The 10,107-nt window shown below is 43.2% G+C and overlaps 1 long non-coding RNA gene across 1 annotated transcript; it reads left to right on the forward strand.

Annotated features, from left to right (window-relative positions):
- The first annotated feature begins 2,463 nt into the window (after nucleotides 1–2,463).
- On the forward strand, nucleotides 2,464–2,957 carry LOC117486432. The gene is made up of 3 exons (XR_004556274.1): nucleotides 2,464–2,535; nucleotides 2,664–2,729; nucleotides 2,896–2,957. It is a non-coding gene; the product is annotated as an uncharacterized LOC117486432 (long non-coding RNA).
- Nucleotides 2,958–10,107: the final 7,150 nt, after the last annotated feature.

A 10,107-nucleotide genomic window follows, 5' to 3' on the forward strand; every position in this document is an offset into this window, starting at 1 on the left:
ATGTCCCTATTTTTGTGCTTTGTACTACGTAAGTAACCTTCCCACGTCAATCCTACGCACGGCGTTATAAATGAGGCCCCTGGTCTGTTTGTCTTTGCTCTTCTACATGTTGTCCTAGTGACTATGAATTGAAACCAGTCATGTTGAGGGTAAGTTACTGCTTTTTTTCTTATTTGGATTGAATGAAAAGTACACATTTAAACTGCTGTGGTCACTAACACTTGAACGCATGTGTTTGCAGTGTGCCAAGTTATTTCATTATTAATCCAAACAAAAATAATGCATGTGTTGATAAATCGTGATCTTCTCGCTCCCAGGAAAGAAACTTAAAATAATGAGACTAATGGAGTCTCTGAAAAGGTTCAAATGGGTACTTTAATTAAGTAACGTGGTTAAAGAACAAGCATAGGTAAGGAAGAGACAAAGCCGGTGATGTCTCCAGGGAGCTGCAGCGTAGGAAAAGAGACCGGGCTGTACTTTTCGATCTTCTTTATACTTTTCTTGTTCTCTCCCGCTGTGCAGATAGTGGGACCGCCCTTCTCCTCTGCTTGGTTTGACATTGCGGAAAACAGAGGATTTCGACATTCTGTATTCCCTGCCTACTTCCTTAAGCCTTTTCTCCTCCTTATCTCTGTCATGACTTTCTATTTAATACCTTATAAACAGCTGTAATAGTTAGTTTAGAAGTCCTAGAAACACTTCTACGGCACAGTTCTCATTTACGGTAACTCCCTCTGACGTCATAGCTTACTCACGTATGTGAAAACACTCTACGATCAACTGTACCTTCATTTAATATTCAGCAGTAATAATATCTCGACGTCTATAGATGTAGTGTTAAAGTCCGTAGGTTTTGGTGTGTAACACTCCATGTCATTTTCACTTTACATTCAGAAAACACATTGTTAGCTACATTCTACATACTGTCCGGATATGAAGGATTTTCAGAATAAAAGCTTGGCATTGAGATTTCCTGAGAACTTCCGGATTTTTCCACAATAAAACAGCTTTTAAACTGACGATATGTTTTAGACTGAATTATGCTATTAAACATTGATTTTAATTTCTAACACATGTGTATGAATGAAATGTATTCTCTAAACATTAATATGATAAACAGTGTGTTTCACTTTATGAGATTAGCAGGTGAAGTAAAGATGGGTGATGTTTGGTCTTACTAACATAATTACTTATTTCTATATTGCCATAATATGAATACACCAGTGGCGTTTTCTCCTGGAGGCCAAGGGAAGCCAGGCTTCCCCTGTTTTTTCGGATTGAAGAATAATTTTAATAAATAAATAAAAACACTGCGTTTAGTTTTGGAAATTCTTCTTTGCTGTGTGTTGCTGCCGGCCCATCTCACCCCCATTCTCATTGAGTATTTTACAAAGAGTGAAACAGCGCCCCTCTAGATGTTATGGTAAAACAGTAGATTGCACTCACTGTTGCGAGAGGAGGCCAGCCGAAATTGGCTTCCCTTGGTGAAAAAAAATTGAGGGATTGACCAATCAAACGAGGCTCACGTGATGCCTCTGCCACCCTGTGATTAGTCAGAGCCATGCCAAGGGAAGCCAGAGGCGGCTGGCTTCCCTTGCCTCACAATCCAATCAAATCGCATGAACTTGGTGGTGCAGTGACGCGTCCTAAAACCCGGAAGTAAGCTGCGCTCACGTTCCCTCGACAAAAAAGCACTGGGATTTCTCCATAGGATTTTGGAAAATAGCTTGAAATAAGGTCAGTGGAAAACGAACCTGTTTGATAAATGCACGTTTTGTTCAGCCGTATAATATCCACATGTCTACTCTACTTTTATAATTTTCGAATCATAAATCTAATCGATAGATAGATAGCGTCACTGCACCACTGCAATAATTGTACTAAAATTCCGCTACAGCAGCAACTAAAATTAAATCTGATGACAGGCCAATGCCCAAACTGGAGCTGTGTACAGCGAGAAAAAAAGGAGCGAATCGGACGTAAAACGTTAAAGGTCTCCTGATTTAGTTTGTGAATGAATGCTTATTAGAGTTTCGGCTGGAGAGTGCGTGCGGACCTGTCGGTTAGATAACAGGCGTGTGTAAGTCCTGCATCTGTATGATACAAATGTGTGTAAAATGATACCGGGCGCTGTAATCACTCATCTGGTTGCAGCGTTACATTGACCACCACACACCCCCCCCCCCCCCCAAAAAAAAAAAGGACGTATTACTGGCTTCCCCTAATTTTTTCCCCACACCACGCTACTGGAATACACTGACACACTTTTCTATTTTAGTACCATCTGCTACCCTCTCTAATGAACTGAAGGCTTCACTAGTAGATGGTAATGTATTATATTACTGTTTATACATTTAAACCCTGAATCACATTCACTGTGCATCTGTCCAAAATGTTGATGAATCTTTTGGCCATCCCTCCATGCAGCCCCTGCTCTTCCTGTAAAGAGACTTGTGCCCCTTCCAAAGGAGCTGATGTTTATGATGCCGGAACCATCCGCCCCGACACCAACAGAGACCAACATCACTGTTCCAGGTGTGTATATGTTTGACTATTTGCACCTTGTACAGTTTGCTGACTACAGTGAAGATGCTAAGTGTCATACAACATTATTTCTTTATTTTACTGTTGATAATAATGACATGTTTTAATATTTTCTATAGTGGCTCCTGAGATTTCTGCAGAGCCCTGTCAACCGACACTGCATCCACCAGCTGCACCAACACAAAGTGAGTAATAATAACAATAACAATACATCACATTTTTGAGGCACCTTCAAGTGTTTGAATGTTTCTCATTTGGATGTATACTTGCTAGAAATCATTTTTCACAAAATCACACACACACACACAATCGTAATTATTTGCCATGTGTTTTTATTTATTGTCTGCCTAGGTCAGCCATTACCCAGGCCATCAACGGTCCCCAGCTGTCCTCCTCCTCCTCCTCAGCTTCCTGCCTACAACCAGGATGTTAGTCATTGGAACTGTTCGCCGCAGCAGAGGATCTGGATGAAGATGGAGCTGGAATCCATGGGGCTCTGGCCAGGCTCCGTTCCTGTACGCAACCCTCTGAAGATGCTGTCATTGTGGCGTGGCCCTCCCCAGCCAGAGCTGATTGACAGCGTTTATGATTTTCCCTGCGCCAAGTATTTTCAGCTCCATCCCTTTTTCATCTGGAAGCCAGAAAATGACAATTTGATGGGAAGGCTGAGGAACAACTACACTACACACTTGTATTGACGGCTGTGCTCAGCCTCAAATTGCCTCTGCTGGTGTTGGTAGGCCTCGTGTGATTGTCGGCACCACCGGACAGTACTACTTGCTGTCTTCAAGGCTCTGCTGCAAAGTCTGCCGGAAGAGGTGGTATGCCGACAACCCATCCTGGCTGGAAAAGCTCCCCAAGAGGTTCACCAACCTGCTGCCAGCAGTACTGACTTGCAAGAAAGCCATCTGTAGGTCGGTACTGGATGAGCTCCGGCGCAGCGGTAAGTCACCCACTGATATGGCAAAGCAGATCACGGAGTTGATGCACCTTAAATATGAACTGGCTGACCTGGCGTCCCTCGTCAGCTGTAAGAACATCATGGATGTTGAGGAAGGAAAGTACGACCAGAAGACAATTACCCAGTTCCTTCGGCAGGAAACCAAGCCGGCTCCCTTTGGAGAGTATGGGGACTCTGATGGCTGGAACTGGATCTCTGTGTCTGCATCAGTGGCGTCGCCTGGCCTGGGCATCCGGGGCTTTAGCCCCGAATGTTTTTTCTGTAGCCCCGGACAATTCTCCCTCAATAATATAATACATTAACCGTGCTTTACGTGAACCTCATCATGACACGAGAGGACGGCAGCACTGTAATTTCCCGTGTTCTGTGAATGCAACAGAGGCATGACACCAGACCAATCAGAGAGTTGCATGGAAATAAACGTGTGCTTGTGTCATTCAAGCTTGGCTCTGTGTGTGTGTGTGTGGCAATAGCGCATTTAGTGTGATAGGGAGAGAAGGGGAGGGAGGGACCGGTGCCCGGTGCCAGCAGGGACCGTGTTGTTAGCATCTGGTTAGCTAGCTGCACTAACGGACATAAGGAGCTGTTTGTTCCACAAGAAGCTGGAGGAGAGTCCTCTCCTCTCAGACTGAGAGACTCAGGTGAGCTAAAGGACTCTCTGAGTGTTTAGATACTTAACTTTAGTCTAAGTTATCTCAGTGGGTCTCAAACGGTTTGGTCACAAATTATTCAAAAGATTATTTCCGCGGCACACCTTCATATGATCATTATAGTTATAAAAAAAATAAGAGAATAAAGGAAAAACAGTTATGAAATACTATATGGCAGTAAAACAAGAATAGAGTTTAAAAGGGGAGTGATTAGTAAAATATCCATAAAGAAAAAGTACATCTGTTTACAGTTCTGCTTCATATGGGTGTTGAGAGAGGTATCCATAGATCTCTTCATTTTGCTCTCAAAGTGCACCAGATTGATGCATTTAACTTCAATATTTAAAAAAAATCTTCCCCGGGGAGCATCCCCCCAGACAGGAGGCCACTTTACTCCTGCCTATATGCTGTGAGCTGATTATCGAGCCTTCATTGTAACAGTCGCGGGTGTATTGTGTGTGTGCAGGTGGGGAGTGTTGCAGTAAAAAATGCCACTGTAGTGCCGCCGCCACTGTGGGCTAAGCCCCGAATGTTTTCAGGTCCAGGCGACGCCCCTGGTCTGCATACTAAAGTAAACAGATATGGTTCTAAACTGTATTGAAGTAAACATGTATTATTTTGAATTGTATTTTAGTGAACATGTATTGTTTGAACTGTCTTAAGTAATCCCATATATAGATATTGTCTTCTCACTTACAACTCACTGACCCAGAGATCCTGTTACACACACATACACCTCCTTCCACCAGCACACACACATATTATTTTCAAGGTTCTTTCTGGGCATCAATATATCTGTGTACAATGTTTGGTTGTCTGGGAAAGAATAGTTTGTGTGAAATATTCCTTGGGAAAGTAAAGGAGTGAATACAGGTGCAGAGATAAGATTGACTCTGTCCTTGAGAACTTCCGAATCTCACGCTCTGCTCAGAAGAAAACATACTTTTTCTCAGAACTCTGATTCGCTGTATTGGACCCGACCAGAAGTGAATCCAACCAGTAAAAACACCTGGGGGAGTGAGCAGCTCACACAGCTCCTCCCCACGGACTCTCTGATTCGCTTCTGAGTAAAATGGGAAGGAAGAAGTCAACCCATCTCCGCCCCAAAATATGAATATGAATACTGTTGTTTTTGCATGTAAAATGCTTCCTGTTTTCTGACTGGCTGGTCCCGATACCTGTATCGCACAGCAGTGGAAATTGAAAGTCCGGAGTACTCTGTAAACTTGTATACGTGTTTTGTTTCTTACAAGTAAAATCAGATTATTGTTATAACCTTTATTCCGGTGTTTTGAATTCCTTTCTTTATTAAATATAACCAGCCTCATCTAACGAACGGCGCGTAGCGGAGGGGGGCTGTAAGCCACCATCCAAAAGTGTTTGCTACAACAATACTACCTGACAGACTGCCTCCTGCATGAGTACAAACACCAGCAGGGCGCCATCACAAAATTACTGCAGGGCACCTTTGGACAGGCCTGCCGATCAGACCACACTCGCAAAGTTGCGAAGAAGGTCACCTTCTCATCCGGGACCATGTCATCATATGCAGTGATGAATGAAAACTGGATGATCCTCTCATGGGCGATGGTGCAGTCTGAGACAGAGAAGTCCTTGAAGCCCGTGTACCAGGGGCTAGAACAGCGCTACAGAACTGCAGGCGTGGAAAAGGCACAGTACCACTGGGTAGACAGGTATGTTTGGATCAATATTATTTAATACATACGTTTAATATTTGATGAAATAACATGCATTAATTTAGCTCATACAAATAATGATACTGTCATGACTGAGTACACATGACTACATGTATCAATTGATAATAATTACTAAAAATAAATATAACACATACAAATAAGTATATTTCTATGCATACATGGGATTGTACAGTGATTGTTATGATTGTTTTAAAGGGGCCCATGTCATGGCCATTTCCACTGATCATAATTACATTGTTGAGGTATACTAAAATAGATTTATACTGTGCAATTTTCCAAACTCACATTGGTTTCGCATACAGCATCTCTGTCAAGCATGTGTATTCAGCAGTATTCACTTTCTCCACTAAACGACTCGTTGGAGCTCTTGCCCCCCCCTCCCTGTGAGCCTAGTGTGCTCCGATTGGTCAGCTCGGCCACTCGTTCTGATTAGTCAACCACCAGAGAGGCTGCGCCCATGTCAGTGCTTTTCCCGGCTGCTCTCAGCGTAACATCAGTCTTATCATGGCGTCGGTACAGCGGTATATTTTATATACATATATATTTTTAACTGTTGTTATAGAAGAGTGTGACGGCCTCAGGGCCTTTGTCTTACGGTGGGGTGGAGCTGAAGAGGGTAATCAGCGCGATCACGGACACCTCCGTAGCCGGTGCTATTAATCCCAGCGGCCCGGAGTCTCTCTCCAAAGCGGCTGCAGAAGGACGAACTGAGCGACCCTCTCCCCTCGACCACCTGTCTCTGCATTTACCACAATAAATGTGCCGTGGTTTTGTAAACTCGTGTATGTCTCCTTGTCTTTCCGTTGTGGTCTACGAGCTACTCTCATAACAAAGAGTAAGTTATTTTTACCCGTTATAAACTACTACTGTTTGATGAGAAATCAAATCATGGTTTGCTATATATGAATTCAGGGAAGAAAGGATAGGCCTACTAAGTATTTCCATTAAACTTTATTTTTAGAAATGTACAAAATGAACATAAATATACATATATACACGGTATATCATCCATTCCTCCTCCTCGCATCTTGCCTGCGCACAGTCGGTGCGGTGCCTTTTAGCACCCTCAGTAGTAGTAGAATCCCTTCCCCATCATGGATTGTCCGCCAGGATCTGGCTGGACGAAATCAAATGGAAATCACAAAATATTAGAGAAACTTAGTTGTTTTAGATTCGTTAGTAGTAGTTGTGTAATGAACAGCTTGCCTGCTAATATGCTAACCTAGCTTTGTTTACCTTGGTAGCTAACACGATATGAACGTTAGCTTGGAGGAAAGGCAACTATAATGCAGTGTAATAAAACTACTATGAACAAAAGCTAGTGGTTCATATTAGGCTAGCAATAACGTGTTTATAATTGCAATCGTATACGGGTATTCTGCTACGTTTGGTCATACAATGTAACTTGCATGAATACATTGTTTTGCGCTAGCATACAGCTAGCCTCGTTAGCTACATGCAGTATATGTACGGTCACAATGTACGGTAAATCACAGTACAGTATACTGTATGAGTATTCCGTGTGTGTGACTGCAGACATTCTCCTGCCATGACAAACATGTAAGGCCATCTGCTGACATTGTAGTTGATATATTTAAACGCTAGCAACGTAGCATCACAAAAATGTTTTTCTGACCAAAACTAGCTCTAGCTCCGTGTGTTAGATCGCTACGCCAGCTATAATGTAATTACGTTTCGCGACTGACCGGCAAATCACCCGGAGTATACTGTCAATAGGTATTTTGTGTGTGAATGCAGACATTCTCCTGCTATGAGATACATGTATGCAAGGCCATCTGCTGATATTAGAGTTGATATATGGAAACTCTAGCAACTTAGTTAGCACAGTTAGCACTGTGTCAATGGCTTAGCAGTCCAACACAGTTTACACATTTAAACAGTCTTGTTTGATAAATACACAAATAACAATGCAAACTTACAGGTTGTATACCCAGATCTTCCCCTGCTCCAAACGGTCCAAACAAGCTGTGCATATCCGGCCTCAAACTGGGCAATGTTTTGGAAGCTTTCGTCTGTGAAATGCCGGTTCTTCGAACCTCTGGAGGAGGAACACGACGCTGCTGGTGTGGCCATAGCTCTTCGGGATTGGTCCATTTCGTTCCGGGTACCGCATGACATCAGGCGGTACCCGGAACTAAATGGAAGACTCAAATGGGCAGTGACGTATCTCCAACGAGGCGTTTTGGGGAGGTATTTTCTGTGTTAGAGTTTTACTCGCTACAGGGTGTACTTTGAGGGTTTTGACTCTGCACACCGTTTACATGCATAAAAACCTTCATAACACACAAGGGGACGGGTAATAACCGGAAAAGCATGACATGGGAGCTTTAACATTTAAGGCTTTACTCTACTGTCTTTATTTCTTTTTTCAGGGATTGCTGTGCAGCTTTTAGGGTGTCAGAGTCGTGTGAAGGGGAGCATCTGAACTGGGATGCTTGGATGACATCTGATGGCATTGCTGCTCAGGCTACTTCCGGTAATGTGCTCAATACATGTGCATCAAGGTCCAACTTCAATGCTACATGCTCATCAAGCTTGACCTGTTCCATTGTTTGAGGCGGTTGTGTGTCCGAGCATCATCCCCTCTACAGCTCTTTTGCTCAGTTCCTGTCTGCAGCCTTTTCTGTGGTGGATCAGGAAGACCTGCAGAGGCTTAAAGATGCATACAGATGTAGCACTTCATTTCAGACGCCTACCCGTGCGGGTCCGTGATCTGCACGGGGTGGGCCCCTGCTGAAAAGGAAACCCCCCGCAGGACTTTTTACGCCCCCTTGATAAATACATTTAATTATAATGAAACCAGCTGCAATGGATCATGGATCCACCAGGGGGTGCAGTGATTAAAAAGCTGCCACAGTGGAACTCATGTGAAATAAAAAATAAACAGCTGATAGATCTACAGTAGAGGTATCTGATATAGCAGATATTTGTTAAGATCCATATGTCATGGATAGGATCATATTCTGTGCTAAATAAGAGACATGTAATCATTTACAAAACATCACCATGTTTTTATTTAACAAAATAATGTTGTTTAATCCACGTTGGTGTAAGTACAAAACCATCGCTATGTTTTTTTGTCAGGAAATGCAGACCGGCTCATACAAACGATTTGTAATCATCATCCTCACGATCATTTAAAGCTCCCATGTCATGCTTTTCCGGTTATTACCCGTCCCCTTGTGTGTTATGAAGGTTTGTATGCATGTAAACGGTGTGCAGAGTCAAAACCCTCAAAGTACACCCTGTAGCGAGTAAAACTCTAACACAGAAAATACCTCCCCAAAACGCCTCGTTGGAGATACGTCACTGGCCATTTGAGTCTTCCATTTCGTTCCGGGTACGGCATGATGTCAAGCGGTACCCGGAACGAAATGGACCAATCCCGAAGAGCCGTTACGTTACGTCCGCGGAGCCGTTACGTTAAGCCCCCGCTGATTGGTCCAAATTGACCGATCCACGGACTTCCTCACACACACATCTGTGTGCAGGGAGCAGGCAGCTCAGCTGATTTCTCCTCCCTGGCTGCAGGCTGATAACAGACAGTTGGGATCGCGTCAAAATTCTCTCTGCAGACCCATTCTCACAGCGTTTATCAACCTTTTTCTTACTCAATATCAAGCCACACTTATTGTTTTTACTTCGGATGTGAGTTTGTGTGTGCTCAGGATGAGTTTGGCTGTGTTTCGCTATGTATCCTAAACAAGGAAGCAACACCTCCACGGAGCTCAGCGCGATTCACAACGTCCCGACCAATCAGAGCACACTGTGCTCACAGGGAGGGTGGGGGCTGGAGCTTTTGGAGCTACAACGAGCCGTTAAAGGCAAATAGTGAAATTCAGTGAATACAAGTAGTTTACAGAGATGCTGTATGAGAAACCAATGTGAGTTTGGAAAAATGCACAGTATAAATCTATTTTAGTATACCTCAACAATGGAATTATGATCAGTGGAAATGGCCATGACACCTCTCCTTTAATGCATCATATGTTCGCCGAATTGAAATGAATGCACTAATACATGTAGTTTAATCCACGTGAGTTAAAGGTGGGGTAGGTAAGTTTGAGAAACCGGCTCGAGATACACTTTTTGTTATATTCCATGGAATGCTCTTAACATCCCGATAGCAATGAATATCTTAAGTGCTTTGACAAAAAATCCATAAAAAAATGTCATCTGTGGAAGCCGTAGTACTGTAAAAAGCACGACCAAT

Source organism: Trematomus bernacchii, unplaced genomic scaffold (assembly GCF_902827165.1).
Source record: "Trematomus bernacchii unplaced genomic scaffold, fTreBer1.1, whole genome shotgun sequence".
In the NCBI taxonomy this organism is placed as follows: Eukaryota; Metazoa; Chordata; class Actinopteri; order Perciformes; family Nototheniidae; genus Trematomus; species Trematomus bernacchii.